This window comes from Pantherophis guttatus, chromosome 7 (genome assembly GCF_059756535.1).
Source record: "Pantherophis guttatus breed Tessera chromosome 7, ASM5975653v1, whole genome shotgun sequence".
Taxonomy (NCBI): Eukaryota; Metazoa; Chordata; class Lepidosauria; order Squamata; family Colubridae; genus Pantherophis; species Pantherophis guttatus.
The window spans coordinates 54,838,523-54,855,405 of record NC_142069.1 but is presented as its reverse complement, the minus strand read 5'-3'; the positions used below and the strand labels follow the sequence as shown (position 1 = coordinate 54,855,405).

The 16,883-nt window shown below is 36.3% G+C and overlaps 1 protein-coding gene across 1 annotated transcript in view; it reads left to right on the top strand.

Moving 5' to 3' along the window:
* The window catches only part of ARID2 (AT-rich interaction domain 2), a 279,055-nt gene that overhangs the window by 3,330 nt on the left and 258,842 nt on the right, over window positions 1–16,883 (top strand). The gene's annotated exons all lie outside the window — the stretch shown is intronic.

The window sequence follows — 16,883 nt, the reverse complement described above, 5'->3', positions numbered from 1 at the left end:
AAATTCTTCCATAGAATTTCTCAGGTGTGCACATATATAGTTTTTGTGTATTTAAGTTTTGTACTTTTATTTCTAAACAGTCTAAGATTAAAGAACTTAATCCATAATTCTTAAAATATTTTTTAGTAATCAATGCTGACCAATAAATTGAACCACATGATTTATGCTATTAGATTGAGTATTAAGATGCATTTTAGGAGTTTCAAACCTAGAATAAAATTGAACTATTACAATTGCAATTTTATACCCAGTTGTCTAAACTGAGACAATAAGCATCCTTGACTGAGAGTTCACTTGTTTGTCTTTTCTTTAATTCTTTAATCATTTTGTATTTTCTTGTCTCTAAAACGTTGTTTGAAAATCCAGTTTTGTACTGTGGTTTTTAAATAGATCTAGCTTAAAATATTTGGTTCCAGTGTTTTCAGAGTGGTTTTTATATATTAGGAATATATCAAGAACATACCTGAATGTTGTAATATTCTAACAATTTTGAATGAGTTTTGTTATTTCAGATTCTTCTTTAATCAAAGCAGACATATCAACTGAATACTTGGGATTTTCATGTAGTGTGATAGTGAAGCATACTATTAGAACAATATTAGAAAATAAAAATGGTTTTTAATATTCTTCTTTGCAAGAATATTTATAAGGAAACTTCAGAGCTCCTGAGTGGAGAAAGCTGTAAAGCTTGAATTTATTTAATAAATTTAACAATATTTTTAAAGCTTTTGAGGAAGAACTTGAACAATCTTTCATTTTCATGTGTTTCAATAATTGTAGTAATATAAACTTTATATTGTTGATATTTGTGTCGTAGTGATCAACCTAGACCCTAAACCTAAAGCTTACTTTTCCCACCTCAGTTCCTAATCACATACATATTGATTTTATTGATTAGAGGTTTACCTGTATTATATAAATCTGTAATTATTTTTCAAGTTACACAAATATACAGTGGCGGCTTTTCATCTAATTCTCAGGTAAACAGTTGTGCTTTATTTTAAGAAAGGATCTTTGAGGTTGTAAAGTGTGTTTCAGAAAGAGACACCCTATTCTTAAGCTGAACATATTTATGTGATTTTATTTATTTTTAAACTTATGTACTCTTTCTTCAATGACTCACTGTAACTTAAATGAGAATCTTCTCATTTTATATTGGCAAGAGCAACTGTGCAATATATTTGATTGAGAAAAAAAAGGTTTCCCAAAGTCACCTGATGTGTTTTAGGGTAGATAGGGACTTCATTGACCTAGTCCAACACCTTAACTATCATATCACACTGGTTGTCTTTCCAGATAGTAGGTTTTGCTACTACTCAGTGTCACAAATAAATATATTTAACATCTGCAAGCCACAGGGCAAAAATACCAAATTTATAGTGAAGAGTATTGTTTAATGCTGGCAACATTATTCATAAGCATTTCTTATTTATCTTCACATCACATTTTTGTTCATTGTTCATCTTGGGATAGTGTAGTGAATGAATGACAAAACAAAAATGCTTTTTGTAAGTGCACCTAATCCTTTTGATGGATCTCTAAGTAGATATTAGCATGGCTATTGATACATGTTTTTAAAGTACTCTATGATGATAGAAGTATGACTGGCATTACTGATGCTTGGGATGTTTTGGTATGATGTAAATTTCCCCATGGAAGCATAGGCTAGGAGAAATGAAAATATCAGAATGAAACTAGTAAAGGTTGGGATATTTCTTTCATTTGCAATTTCCATCAACCATTGCTCAAATGTTTTATGAACGAATTAGGTATTCTATATATTCATGTCGAGTACCTTTTAATATTGTGTTATATAATTAAAAAGTGTGTCAAATTAATATTTATGGTAGATTAGGATTATAGCCAGCACAATTCAATAAGGGAATACTAAATTTGAAGTTTAGTTATTTATCAGATTTATATTTTGTTAAACTGCGGATCAAATGTAATTGTTCTAAACAAGCTGATATATTTAAAATAGAGTTTCATAACTGCTGACTTGTTACTGATTAGTTATTTTTTTATGACTGCCATTTCCCTTCCTTTAATCCTAGAAGTAGAATTTTCAATATGTGCTATATTTCTTAAGTAAAAAAATATCTGAATTATTTCAGAAAGATATTCTGCTATTTTACTGGCTTAAGACATGCTATGGAACTGAGATCATTTATGAGAGGACTATATAATTGAGAGTTTTCTGTTTATCAGCAATCTGAGGGATGCTGTTTCTACTGAGCAAATAAGCAATGATAAAATGGCTAGTATCTCTATTCTCTACTTGACTTGTATTTCCCATTCCAAATAATATAAGATACAAATATCATGAGTATTTTAAAATGTGTGAATGGCTTTAGCAGTCTATATGTTATGCTTTGATAAAGAAATGACATTCTTGGTTCTGGAGTGCTGGGGAAATAATTTGTGTGGGCAGTGAGAAATGTTTACAGCTGGTTCTAAAACAAATTGAAATATGAAAGTTTTTTAATTAAAAATAATACTCAAGGTTTCTCTCCTTAGGAGCTAAGGGGATTATGGACCAGAAGCCAGATCTTCACTGTGGTAGCCCCTCTGCTTTGAAATACATTACCCCAGAAAGGTGCCTAGCCCCATCATTGCTGACATTTTACAGAGCTGTGAAAACATTTTTTTCAATCAGGTTTTCAAAGCTTAATGGTGATTGAGCTGTGTCTGTTCCTTTTATGTTTTGGCAGGAGGTATTTTATTTTGCATTGGGACGGTTTTATTATATTGATTGTTTTTATATTTTTGAACACCACAAATCTGGTTATATGGCCAGTATAGAGATACTTTTCAAGGGGCATACAGGCTCAGTGGTTAAAGATGCCGACCTTGCCAGCTGGAAAGCTGACAGCCCGGGTTTGAGACAGCGGGATGAGCTCTAGTTACTTGCGCCAGTTCCTACCCACTTAGCAGTTAGAAAGCATGCAAATGCCCACTTCGGAGGGAAGGTAATAGTGTTCGGACAATGCTGGCTCCATTGCCTAAGAAACAGATGAGCACCACCCCTTTTACCTTTACTTCAGAAATATTTTTAATATTTTTTTAAATAGCATGTATGTAGACATATGTTTAGAGATGCTAGTGCACAGGTGTCAAACTCGCCACATCATGTTGCTGGCATGTGACGTTTCACAATGTTTTCCCCATTTGTGGAGCTGGGGTAGGCCTGGCCTGCGAGTGATGCATCTGGCCCGCGGACCACTAGTTTTGACAGTCCTGTGCTAGTGGAACCAAGGGACTTTTCTAGCTTAAGTGACAGGTAACATACAAAATATTGAAAAAAAGAGTATGCCTGACATAAGAAGGCACAGTCTAACCAGATTTTAGAAATTTTGAGAAGAGAAACCTGAGTACCTTAGGATGTCTGAAATTTTGATTAAAAGTTTAATCTGAACAGTTATTACTCAGAGGAAAGTTCTATGGTATTTCAAACTCTATAATATTGGCTCTGAAAATGATATCGAACCAAGTGTTTAAGATTACAAAACTTTTGTATACTATAGTCCTTGTTAGATAATAAACTTGGATGTAACAACAATACAAACAATATGGGTAATTTTTAAATTTTAATGGGGAATACTTTAACGCAAGAATCATCTCAAAATAATGTTTTATATCAAAGTTTATAAGAAAGGATCTCTCCATGTATAATTAGAAATAAGTATGTGCGTCTCCAAACATATATATAATCTTAGTTGTTTTTTCTATTCCTCCTAGTTAATCTGCCACCAAATTACTTAGGATAAGCATATTGAGATTTTTGGTAGAAAGCAAATTAAAGTATCAATCATTTTTGTTGGTATTCTTGGTTAGTTTATTTTATGTTTGTGAGAGGTGTGTGTGTGAATGAAACTGATATCCTTTTTCTCAAACAGGAATTGGTCTAATGAAGTGAACTTTGCTTTATGAATTTTATATACTAATTAATTTGTTACTTTGTAAAGTGTCACAAGAGTCTTCAGGTTTTTGATCAGACACATTTACTCCTAGGTATGCTTCAGGAATATTCTATATATTTTCTGCTAACGTTTGCTTGCATTAGACATGTTGGATGATATGGATTAGACTTTTCTAATTAGCTATATTGAGCTATTGTTTCTAGTGTCTCTGCAAGCATGGACTTTGTTTTAAACTGTAATTTAAATTAAATTGCAACTTAAATAACAGCCTTCTCAGTGCTAAGAAAAAGATTTTAAAGATTCTTCACTTTGTTGCCACAGCATTGGTGTCCCGCAAGCACTTTGGTTGTCAGTGAGGAATAGTTTTAAGATGAGTAGGTATTGCTAGTTGATCCTGATAGTTCTTTCATCTATTAATTTTGTAAAATGATACTTCTAAAAAGATGAATTTGTAGATACGTTGCAGTATTTTTTGCCTGTATTTTACAGGTTAAAAAGTGCAATGTTGTTGTTTTTTCATATATATTTTCTAAAGCAGAAGTTGTTTCTATATTATCATTCTGGCCTGTTGAATTTTGTCTACTTGGATAATTGAATATCAAAAATGCTTGTGTACAAATATTTGTCAAGGTTATTATTCAGTTCTGAATAGATAGATATAGATCATTATTTGAGTGTAGATGTATTATGAATAATAACTGATGATGTGAAGGTAATTGTTAATTGTCCTTTTATGTAGACCAACTAGGAAGTATTGTATAGAATAGATGAAACCAAAGTCGACTGACATTGAGCAGTAGATAATTTAGGAATATTACTAATTCCTGATTATTGGTTCAAAAGAGTAATATGTTACCAGAAGCATCTGTAGTATGTTGATGGAGTTAAATTATAGTTGTGTAGACAACAGAGTTCACATAAAATAATGCACATGGATCTAAATATGTATAATATTGTTGTACACTTACAAATACAATGTCCTTCAATTTAAAGTAGAAGAAACATGGAAATTCTGAAATACATTTCTTCTAGGGATGATATTAATATCCTATTGTCTGTAGTATTTGGGATGTTTATATACATAATTCTACATCTATAGTTTCTAAACTAGATTTCCATGAAAGTTATTTTAAAAAGTTAAGTTTGTTGTCAAAAAACTGTTGCATCTTTTAAAAAGTTTATTTTAGTAACAAAAGAATAAAATTTTAACAGAATGAATGTCTTAATAAATCTGCTCAAAAATGAATGGCTAAAAAATTCAACTAAACTATTTTAACTTTAAAGTACCTCTTAGGTACTTTCTATTTTTTGATCCATTCCCGCATCCAACAACTTTTCCTTACTTGACAAATAGAGACTTTCAGAAAGCCATCAGTAAATTGTAATAATATTTCTATGTAAAGTTAAGAAGAAACTCACAGCAGATTAAAATAAATCAACATAGCAGTTTTGCCGGGCAATCATTCCTTTAGTATATGTGGTACATGGCATTGGTAAACATGATGATGTGTCAGGGACAGAAAAATTTAATTAGTCCACAGGTGGTGATGGGAAAATATTTTCATATCATCCATCCAGTCTAATACATATACTATATAGACATTACAATCACACTCATGGCAAAAATTTGCACAGAAAAAGATAATTCCCCATTCAAGATGCAAAGTTATAAATCTCCACATAGATTACTAATAATAATACTGTTACTGTAACATGCAAAAGAATAATGGTCACTGTAGCAGAGGTATTGTAGACCTCTTTGGTATACTAATAGAATAACAAAATACCAGAGTTGGAAGAGTCCTTGGAGGTTGTCTAGTCAAACCCCCTGCTCAGGCAAGAAACTCTATAATTTTAGACAAATGGTTGTCCAATCTCTTCTTGAAAACCTCCAGTGTTGGAGCACCTACAACTTCTGAAGGCAAGCTGTTTAATTTGGTTAATTGTTCTAACTGTCAGGAAATTTCTCCTTAGTTCTAGGTTGGCTTTCTCCTTTATTAGTTGCTATCCATTGCTTCTTGCCTGCCTTCAAGTACTTTGGAGAATAGGTTGACCTACTAGTTTGCAGGCTTCCCGGGACAAGGACTTATACGTTAATGATGGAGCAAAACCACCTGACAGAAAAGCAGAAGAGGAGCTAGGAATCATAGTCAGATTCCAGAAGTTGGAAATCGCTCTATTAAGTCACCACAAAAGATGAAAAACAAGTGTATGTTTCAGGCAAATAATGCAATATATGGTGTTCATTGGAAAGTAAAAGTAATATCAAATATTAAGATATTGTGGTAGAGAGGTAGTGAAGATTAAAACACATATTGCAAATTCTGCACAGCAACATTCACTTCAACAGCAGAGTGAGTACCATTTCTCATTTCAACTCTGGAGGCCTATTCATACTCTTGAGAATGAAGAGGGTTATATTAACTATACGAGACATGCAGATGGCTGTAAAGTAAAATGTTTGATTTGTAGGACAGGAGGAAAAAATCTCCCAAAAATCTCCCAGGGACCATGCCCTTGGTGCATGGTCAAGGAAGAACAGTATGGCCCATTTTATTGACTTTCATATAATCCCAATTACATTTACATTGACTGACTCCTGCAGTCATACCTATCAAAAGGCCAATTGGTTATCTAGGTTTTCTGGCTGTATAATATCCCACTTTATTCGAGATGTTGGATACCTACCCATGACTTCTATTGGAAATCGGGTAGCAAAAGAGAGAAGATGTGACAGATACATTACCATATATGATAGATATATTACTCAAATGATCAATGTAACTGAAAATAACACACAGTGTAAAAGTAGACAAATTCTGGTCCCCTCCAACTAGGGTGGACGCCATGTAAAAGCTCATACAGTTGCAAGAAAAAGTATGTGAGCCCCTTGGGATTACGTGGAGTTTTGCATGAATTGGTCATAAAATGTGCTCTGAACTTCATCTAAGTCACAACAATAGAAAAACACAATCTGCTTAAAATAATACTACACAAACATTAGATGTTGCCATGGTTTAATGGAACATAATATGTAAACATTCACAGTGCAGGGAGGAAAGAGTATGTGAACCTTTGGACTTAATAACTGGTTGACCATCCTTTGGCAGCAATAACCTCAACCAAACGTTTCCTGTAGTTGCAGATCAGACCTGCACAACGATCTGGAGTAATTTTGGATCACTCCTCTTCACAAAACTGTTTCAGTGTCGCAATATTCTTGGGATGTCTGGTGTGAATTGCTCTCTTAAGGTCATGCCACAGCATTTCAATTGGGTTGAGGTCAGGACTCTGACTGGGCCACTCCAGAAGCGTATTCTGTGCTGTTGAAGCCATATTTTTGTTGAATTACTTGTATGCTTTGGGTCATTGTCCTGTTGCATCACCCATCCTCTGCAGAGCTTCAGTTGGCGGACATATGGTCATACGTTTTCCTGCAAAATGTCTTGATAAACTCTGGAATTCATTTTCCCATCAATGACAACAATCCGTCCAGGCCCTGAGGCAGCAAAGCAGCCCCAAACCATGATGCTCCCTCCGCCATGTTTTACAGTGGGGATGAGGTTTTGATGTTGGTGTGCTGTGCCTTTTTTTCTTCACACATAGTGTTGTGTGTTCTTCCCAAACAACTCAATTTTGGTTTCATCTGTCCACAGTATATTTTGCCAGTAGTGCTGTGGAACATCCAGGTGCTCTTTTGCAAACTTCAAACATGCTGCAATATTTTTTTTGGACAGCAATGGCTTCCTCCGTGGTGTCCTCCCATGTACTCCATTCTTGTTTAATGTTTTCCTTATTGTAGATGTGTCAACAAAAATGTTAGCATGTGCCAGAGATTTCTGTAGGTCTTTAGCTGACATTCTAGAATTCTTCTTTACCTCATGAAGCATTCTGCGCTGTGCTCTTGCAGTCATTTTTACAGGACGACCACGCCTAGGGAGAGTAGCAACAGTGCTAAACTTTCTCCATTTGTAGACAGTCTGTCTTACCGTGGACACATGAACATCAAGGTTTTTGGAGATACTTTTGTAACCCTTTCCAGCTTCATGCAAGTCAACAATTCTTGATCGTAGGTCTTCTGAGAGCTCTTTTCTGCTAGGCATGGTTCACATCAGACAGTGCTTCTTGAAACCAGTAAACCCAAAACAGGTGTGTGTTTTTAAAGGGCAGGACAGCTGTCAGCAACACATCCAATATCATCACACTGATTGGAGTCAAGGTTGGCTCACTCCTGGCTCCAATTAGCTCTTGGAGGAGTCATTAGGCTAGGGGCTCACATACTTTTTCCTCCCTGCACTGTGAATGTTTCCATGTTATGTTCAATTAAACCATGGCAACATCTAATGTTTGTGTAGTATTATTTTAAGCAAACTGTGTTTTTCTATTGTTGTGACTTAGATAAAGTTCAGAGCACATTTTATGACCAATTCATGCAAAACTCCACGTAATCCCAAGGGGTTCACATACTTTTTCTTGCAACTATATGAGTCATGAGATAATGTAATTTCTTCATATCTCTCTCTGAGGTTAAAGAGATGTACCATTTTGATAGATGTGACAGATATATTCAGCCCTAACAATTGGAATGATCTTGATATCCTCTTCTCAGTTTTGAGAGAGAAGAAGACTGAAAGAAATAGTGCAACAAAGAGATCTGTCTGTTAATTCTATATAAGAAACTAGAGTACTTTTAATTGAAAAGCATCAATAGATTGTGGAACTATGTTTCCAGAACATCTTATATCAACAATTCTCCTGGGCTTTTGCAGAATAGTTTGTTCATTTATATCATTGTTCCTACACTTTGCTTGATAAGGCATTACCTATTACATAATCATTGGTGACACAATAGTATAGCTCAGGGGTGAAATCCACTTACCTTTGCTACTGGTTTGCAAATGGAAGCACGCTTGCTTGCATGCGACACCTCTGTGCATGCGCAGGACTTTCTGCGCATGTGCAGAGCATAAAAAATGGGACATGATGATGTCTGGGCGGAGCCTCCCGTCAGTACTACCGGTTTGCCCGAGCCGGATAGAACTGGCTGCATTTCACCACTGGTATAGCCCTGCTACAACATGAAGATTAGTCACACAGGGGAAGAGTTAAAATTGTGGTTACTATTGCTAGTCTTATTTACATCTGACTTTTCTTCAAGGCCTGATGGCGGAGGAAGAGTTCCATTATCTCTGCATCTATTAAAGGTTTGCTTATAGGGCCAAAAAAAAAAAAAACCCCCACAGAAAGACAATAGCAAATTAATTCCATACTTTTCTTTGCACTTATGTTGCAGTAAGACTAATATTGAAATTGTAAGGAGAATGAATTATATCAGCTGCTACACAGAGGTCTGTAACCTTAGATTCTCAATTAATACTTGACAATTAGGGCCTGAGAACTACCAGTGAACTACCAGCTTTTCAGTGTACTTACATTAGCCTCTTTTTGCTAAAGAGAGCCTAATGACTAAAAGACTTCTCTCTCTTTTGAGAGTTGTATCAAAACTGTGCTTAATTTCATATAGCTGAGCTGTAATCCTGAAAAACAGAACTAAATATAATGGCACAAAACCACTTTTGTGCATGGTATTCTACTTAACCTTGTATTATTTAAGTGAGAATACCAAAAGAAGTTAACTAATAGAATTATCTAAACTAGTTTTCATATATTGGTGTGAGCAAGGAGATACAAAAAAGATATGAAAAAAATTCATAGTCATATTTCAATTATACATTCTATCTTTTTGCTTGCTTTCTTGGGTCTTTTTGCTTGCACTCTTAGTTGAAAAATGAAATTAGAGAATAGAGTTATGATGACAGAGAGGTTCAGATATGAGCAGATATATATATTAGCAATATGCATATCCTATATTTCTTTTGAGTACAAACTTGTACAGAGTACTTTTGCTTCAAGATTTCTATCTCCCTGTTTTAACATAAGAGATACAGCTTCTTCCTGCGTGCCATATCAAGTTGTGGGCGCGCTCAGACAGAAGTTTAAGTACTAATGAGAATATGCTATGACTAAGTACAGAGTCATTTGTTGTCCTGTATTCTGTTACAGTGATGCATATATGCAAATATCTCCATTGGATTTAATAAAGTAATTTTAACTTTGAACATGTTTTTTTGTTGGGATAATTTTTTAACAATAGAGCTTCAAGGAACTTCAAAGTTAGGCTGTGTTTCCACTGGTATGTTAATTCTGATCTCTTCAAAGGTCCTTGTGCCAACTTTGAAAATTTGATGTACCCCTGAAGTTATATCTTTATTGAGACTCAATACAAATACAAAGTGTTTAAATACATACAATTGCAATTTTGAAATTTCTTAGCCATTAATAAGTTTTGAACAATGTGTCTTTTACAAATAAATAATTAGAGAAATATGATTCTGAATATTAATATTTTAATTAAAGAACTTTGATTAAGTTCTTAGGCAAAAACCTAAGACTAGTTAAACTGTCAGCAGAATATCCAAATCAGAATGCTGTATATAAAAATAATAATAAACCTATTTTTAATTTTACAGCAGGCTAGAATTAGATGAAACTATCAAACCAAATATTTTGTTTACTTTATTTACATTATTTTATGTAAATGATTTTAATTTTGTTGCCTATTTTGTGAACATAAGAAACCATCTAACTGGCACTATTATTTCAGCAATTGATTTATAAGTATGAGAGTGGTTTCAGTTTTATGTAAATTTATATTCAGAAGCTTGTCTTAATTTTAATACATTGCTTTGAACTTCCTGGGAGATAACAATAGTTTCATAATTTGTTCATCTGAAATAATCAAAAGCTAAATGCTAATAGCCTTTCATAATTTTGCTCATCACAGTCGTGATATCAACACCCAAAACAGCAGTTAATATAGTTACTTTGGATTCTATTATAGGTTAAGTGCTTAATGTTATGAATTAGTTTAATAAAATGAATTCCAAATATTTTTCTATGGATATTTTATAACAGGTTAAAACATTTAAAGAGAGTTTATTTGTATGAGAGTGATATTTATTTTCATTTAATCTGTTACTTGATAAAATTATACTGGCAAGGAAGAAAAGAGTTGGTAGATAACATATAGTCTTTTTAAATTATATGCTTTGGCACAAAATGTACCAGGAGGTGTTTCTTTGGGTCAGTCCTCCTTCAAATTAATACTCTGTTTTTTTGGTTACCTTGCATCTGTGCAGAAATTTTCTGTGTTCCCTTTGAATTGTTCTTTTGAAGGACTGCATGTATATGCTCCTCTTGTGTCAATTTGATAGCCCAGACTTTTCCAGTGTGGTAACTCTCACAATTCTGACAGACTGGCAGCCCCCAGGGGGAGGGTCTTCTCTGTGGGGGCACCCACTATCTGGAACGAGCTCCCCCGAGAGGTACGGAGGATCCTGGATCTACGCACTTTCCGCCGTGCTCTTAAGATTCTTCTATTCCAGCAGGCTGGCCTGGCCTAATTTTCTCCCCTGTTTTAAAATTCTTTTACATCAAAATTTTAATTTGTTTTAAATTATTGGGATTTTTAATTGTTTTGGGCTAAATTATTTAATCTGGTTTTAATTATATCTTTTAACTTTTGTATTTATGTATTTTATTTTGTGCCTGTTCACCTCCCTGAGTCCTTCGGGAGTAGGGCGGTATATAAATCTAAGAAAAGAAAAGAAAAGAAAGAAAGAGATTATGGGATAGAATGTAATAGGTCTACATCCTGATTTTTTAAATGGCTAGGGGAAATCTTAGTGCCCTTTAAGATTCAATAAACTGCAAATTGAAGGTGAAAGTGTCTATTCTTCTCTCCAAAATAATTTTATATGGAGTTTATCTTCTCCAAATACCAAATGAAAAATGTTGGTGACTGCTTTGCTGTAAAATGCAAAAATATTTGAGGAGAGGCATGGGATTCGGATAGTATGATTGCAGTTGATGGAATATATATACAGAGAGCTTTTTTCACCACCACCCATTTTATACATTAGACGCATTCCTGAATATGTTAGTTTTTCTTCATAGCTAACTAACATTGATTGGTGGCTTGTTCAGCATTTTGTAAGTGTCAGATGTGCTTTATAAATCATTGCAACAGAGTAATATTTCTAATAGATTAATGAAAAAGTATTCCAAATTCACAAATTTTTACTTATAATCCCTTTAAAAATAACTAAAGTGGACAAATGGGGCTACTTTTTATAATTGTAAAAAAATTATAATTTTATTTATTTATTTATTTTATTTTATTGAATTTCTATACCGCCCTACTCCCGAAGGACTCAGGGCGGTGCACAGCCATGAGATAAAACACATAGATATACAAAATTTAAAATCGAATAAAATGAATTAAATAAATTTGGCTGAATTAATACCAATAATTTAAGATACCCATATTTTAAAATACATTAAAAATTTAGAATTTACACTTAAAAGGGAGAAGATTTAGGCGAGGCCAGCTTGATAAAATAAAAGCGTCTTCAACTCGCGGCGGAAGGTGCGCAGATCCGGAATCCTCCGTATCTCTGGGGGGAGCTCATTCCAGATCGTCGGTGCCCTCACAGAGAAGGCTCTCCCCCTAGGGGCCGACAGCCGACATTGTTTGGCCGACGGCACCTGGAGGAGCCCCTCTCTGTGGGAGCGTACTGGTCGGTGGGAAGCTGTTGATGGTAGTAGGCGGTCCCGTAAGTAACCAGGTCCCAAGCCATGGAGCGCTTTAAAGGTGGTAACCAGAACCTTGAAGCGCACCCGGAAGACCACTGGGAGCCAGTGCAGCTCGCGCAGGAGAGGTGTTACATGGGAGCTCCATGTTGCTCCCATAACCACCCGCGCGGCCGCACTCTGCGCCAGTTGGAGCCTCCGGGTGCACCTCAAGGGGAGCCCCATGTAGAGAGCATTACAATAGTCCAGACGAGAGGTGACGAGGGCATGAGTGACTGTGCGTAACGAGTCCCGATCTAGAAAGGGACGCAACTGGCGAATCAGGCGAACCTGATGAAAAATCCTCCCGGTCACGGCCGTCAAGTGCTCTTCTAAAGACAGCTGTGAGTCCAGGAGGACGCCCAAGTTACGAGCCCTTTCCGTGGGGGCCAATGCTTCGCCCCCAATAGCCAGCGATGGCGCCAGCTGACTATATCGGGACGTCGGAAACCACAGCCACTCGGTCTTGGATGGGTTGAGCCTGAGCCCGTTTCTCCCCATCCAGATCCGTACGGGCTCCAGGCACTGGGACATCACTTCAAGGGCATCGTTGGGGTGGTCCGGGGTGGAGATGTACAGCTGGGTGTCGTCAGCGTGCAGATGGTACTTCACCCCGAAACCACGGATGATCTCGCCCAGCGGCTTTACATAAATGTTGAACAGAAGGGGCGAGAGAACCGATCCCTGCGGCACCCCACATATAAGGGGCCTCGGGGTCGATCTCTGCCCCCCTGTCAACACAGACTGCGACCGGTCAGAGAGAAAGGAGGAGAACCACCGTAAGACGGTGCCTCCCACCCCCAACCCTTCCAGCCGGTGCAGCATGATACCATGGTCGATGGTATCAAAAGCCGCTGAGAGGTCTAACAGGACCAGGACAGAGGAACAACCCCTGTCCCGAGCCCTCCAGAGATCATCAACCAACGCGACCAATGCCGTTTCCGTGCTGTACCCAGGCCTGAAGCCCGACTGGAACGGATCTAGATACGACGCTTCCTCCAGGTACTGGGGTAGCTGTCGCGCAACCACACTCTCAACAACCTTCGCAACGAAGCAAAGGTTGGAGACTGGACGATAATTAGCCAATACTGCCGGGTCCAGGGAAGGCTTCTTGAGGAGAGGCCTTACCTCCGCCTCTTTCAAGGCGGCGGGAAAGACACCCTCACCCAACGAAGCATTTATAATCCCCTGGAGCCAGCCTCGCGTCACCTCCCGGGAAGCCAGCACTAACCAGGAGGGACACGGGTCCAACAAACATGTGGTCGCGTTCAATCTACCCAGAATCCTGTCCACGTCATCTGGGGTCACAGGATCAAACTCATCCCAGATAACAGTCTCAAGACCTGTCTCCGTCACCCTCGCTGGATCTATCCCGTCAGAGTCCAGACCTGCCCGAATCTGAGTGATTTTATAATTATAGAATAAATTATTGAAAGCTAAGAAATGCAGAGGGAAAGAAAACAAAGAAATACAAATGACTACTGTATAAACCTGCTTCTGGAAAATATCTCAATGAACATTCTCAATCATCCAGGTAGAGTTGTCTGATGGTTGCCTGAAGTTGAAGTTGTGTGAAGATTTAATCATTGCATCATTTCCTTTCCTTTCCTTTGGGGAGGAAATCCCTGAGGCTGGTGTGGCGTGAGTTGGTACATTCCAACAACTCTCTGCCTAACTGCCTTGCTCTGATTGAAGAAACTACCTGGATGGGTAGTGAAAGGTTTCAAACCAATATCAAAAAATTACTCCAGTTGCAATGATTCAACTTTAGACTGTTTCTGGAAAGTATTGATATATTTGAAGATTAGACTGAGATTAAATATGGATAGGATGGAATGCATTTTATTTTATTTTATTTTATGAATTAAAGAGTTCTTTTTCATTTTTATGCCTTACCCATGCAACTTTTGCATCTTCTCATCTTATCTCCATCCAGTCTGATTCTCTCCTTTCTCCTCTCTTCTCACTTCAGCTACCCTCTTCTTTAAATTAAGTTTCATTCTGCTATATTCTTCTTTTTGGATACTGCCCTAAAATAGGAAGCGGGAGAGGGCTATTTGCATTTATTTGAGGGTTTCAGTCCATAAAAAACATTTGATATATAGAAATAGGGACTGTGTTATTTTTTCAAGTATATGTTGGTCAGTAACTGAATTAAAAGATTGATTAATAGATTTTTCCAGGCAATTAAGTTTAATTGGAATTTGTTTATCTAGCCCTGCCCTTCTGGGAAATAGGTTCTCTCTCTGTATGTGTATATATATATGTGTGTGTGTGTGTTTTCTGAGGTTTTCGCGGGTGTTTGTATGTAGGTCTTTGGTTATTTGGGTTTTCTCCCGCGTAAAATTGGAAGTGTCTTGGCGACGTCGCCAAGACACTTCCAATTTTACGCGGGAGAAAACCCAAATAACCAAAAACCTATAGTCCCCAACTTAGAACAGTCCATTTAATGACCGTTCGAAGTTACAACAGCACTGAAAAAAGTGAACTATGACCATTTTTCACATTTATGACTGTTGTAGCATCCTCATGGTGAAGTGATCAACATTCAGATGCTTGGCAACAGACTTATATTTATGATGTTTGCAGGATCCTGGGGTTATATCCCTTTTTGCAGCCTTCTGAAAGCAAAGTCAACAGGGAATTCAGATTCACTTAACAATCATGTAACTAGCTTAACAACTGCAGTGATACACTTAACAACTGTGGCAAGAAAGATTGTAAAATGGGGTAAAACTCACTTAACAAATGTCTCACTTAGCAACAGAAATTTTGGGCTCACTTGTGGTTGTAAGTCAAGGACTATCTGTATACATAGAGAAAAAATATTAGGATTTAAGAAACATCAAAGGAACTTTACATGTACAGAGTTGAATCCTGATCCTACAATATATCTGTTTTGATGCAGATGCTAATACAAAACTAATTATGGTATAAGTTCAAAAGATCATCATACAGTAAAGGAAAACAGTAGATGTGTGGATCTAACATTAGTACCTAGGAATACATATACATCTTTGTATTGGCTTCTGAAGCATCTTGTCTTGAGTTCACATGGTTCTACTTTTACACCTTGGAAAACAGCTTAATACTTGTCCAGAATAGAGTTTAGGAGCCAGTGTAGAACTTTGTAGTTGGTGTATATTTGTGGTTGCAGGTGTTATCACAAAATATGCACAAGATATAATTCTTCATCAGTAACTCTCTATTACAGACTTTTATCTTTTCTTCATACAAGTTAATTCCAGTTTAAAACTTGCATTATTCTTATTACCTGTATACTAGTGGGAAATACGTATGTGTAGTGGTGGTGACAGAATTATTAATAGCAGCAGTATATGATATCCATTAATTGTTCTTTCTTGCTGATATGACTTCTCTGCCCTGTTACCTCCCTACTTTGTGCCTCTTTGCTTCATCTCTCTTCTTCCCTGTTACCATTTTTGATTCAGTGGTTACAGCAGTCATTTCTAGCAGTTGTATTTGAGAATCCATAGTCTTACTGAAGATAGCTCATTTAAACTTTTTGTCTGCTATTTGCAAAGTATTATTTCAAGCTGTTAAAACTTCTTTGGGGGGAAAAATCAGTAAATGCATTTGAATAACAATGGCGGCTAACAGTAGTGGTAATAGTATGTCAACTGTAATTAAATCCAGAGTTCTTATCTGGAATTGATCAGTGATCAAAGAAAATATGGGAGTAGAGCCCATTCCTTTAATGCTGATTTGGCTATAAAGTCAAAACTATAAAGAAATAAATGCTATTGATGTTATGAATAATAATTTTAAAGGATAGTGCTATACCAGCAATATTGTATAAAGTCACATCTTGGTCACTGATATCTTACACAGTTCTGTAGTTGCAGTCACTGCTAATAAGTACTGTAGTGAAGATTAATCTCCCAAATAAAGCTGATAGGTTATATATAATTATAGTTTTTATGGTTATTAATTATTATTATTACCTTATTCTTATTGACTCAGCCTTCCATCCTTTCTAAGGTAGGTAAATTGAGGACCCAGTTGTGGGGGCAATAAGCTGACTTTGTATAAATATACAAAAGGATGAAGGCTATTGCTTAGCGCATTGTAAGCCGCCCTGAGTCTCCGGAGAAGGGCGGCATATAAATCAAATTAAATAAAAAAAAAATTAAAAATTCTCTTTGCTCTTTTTAATTTAGTTCTTCCATTTCACTCAATATTTGTTTTCATATACCAATAGTTCCTGAGTTACAACTGTAATGGAGCATGCCTATTTTGCTGGCAAGTTGT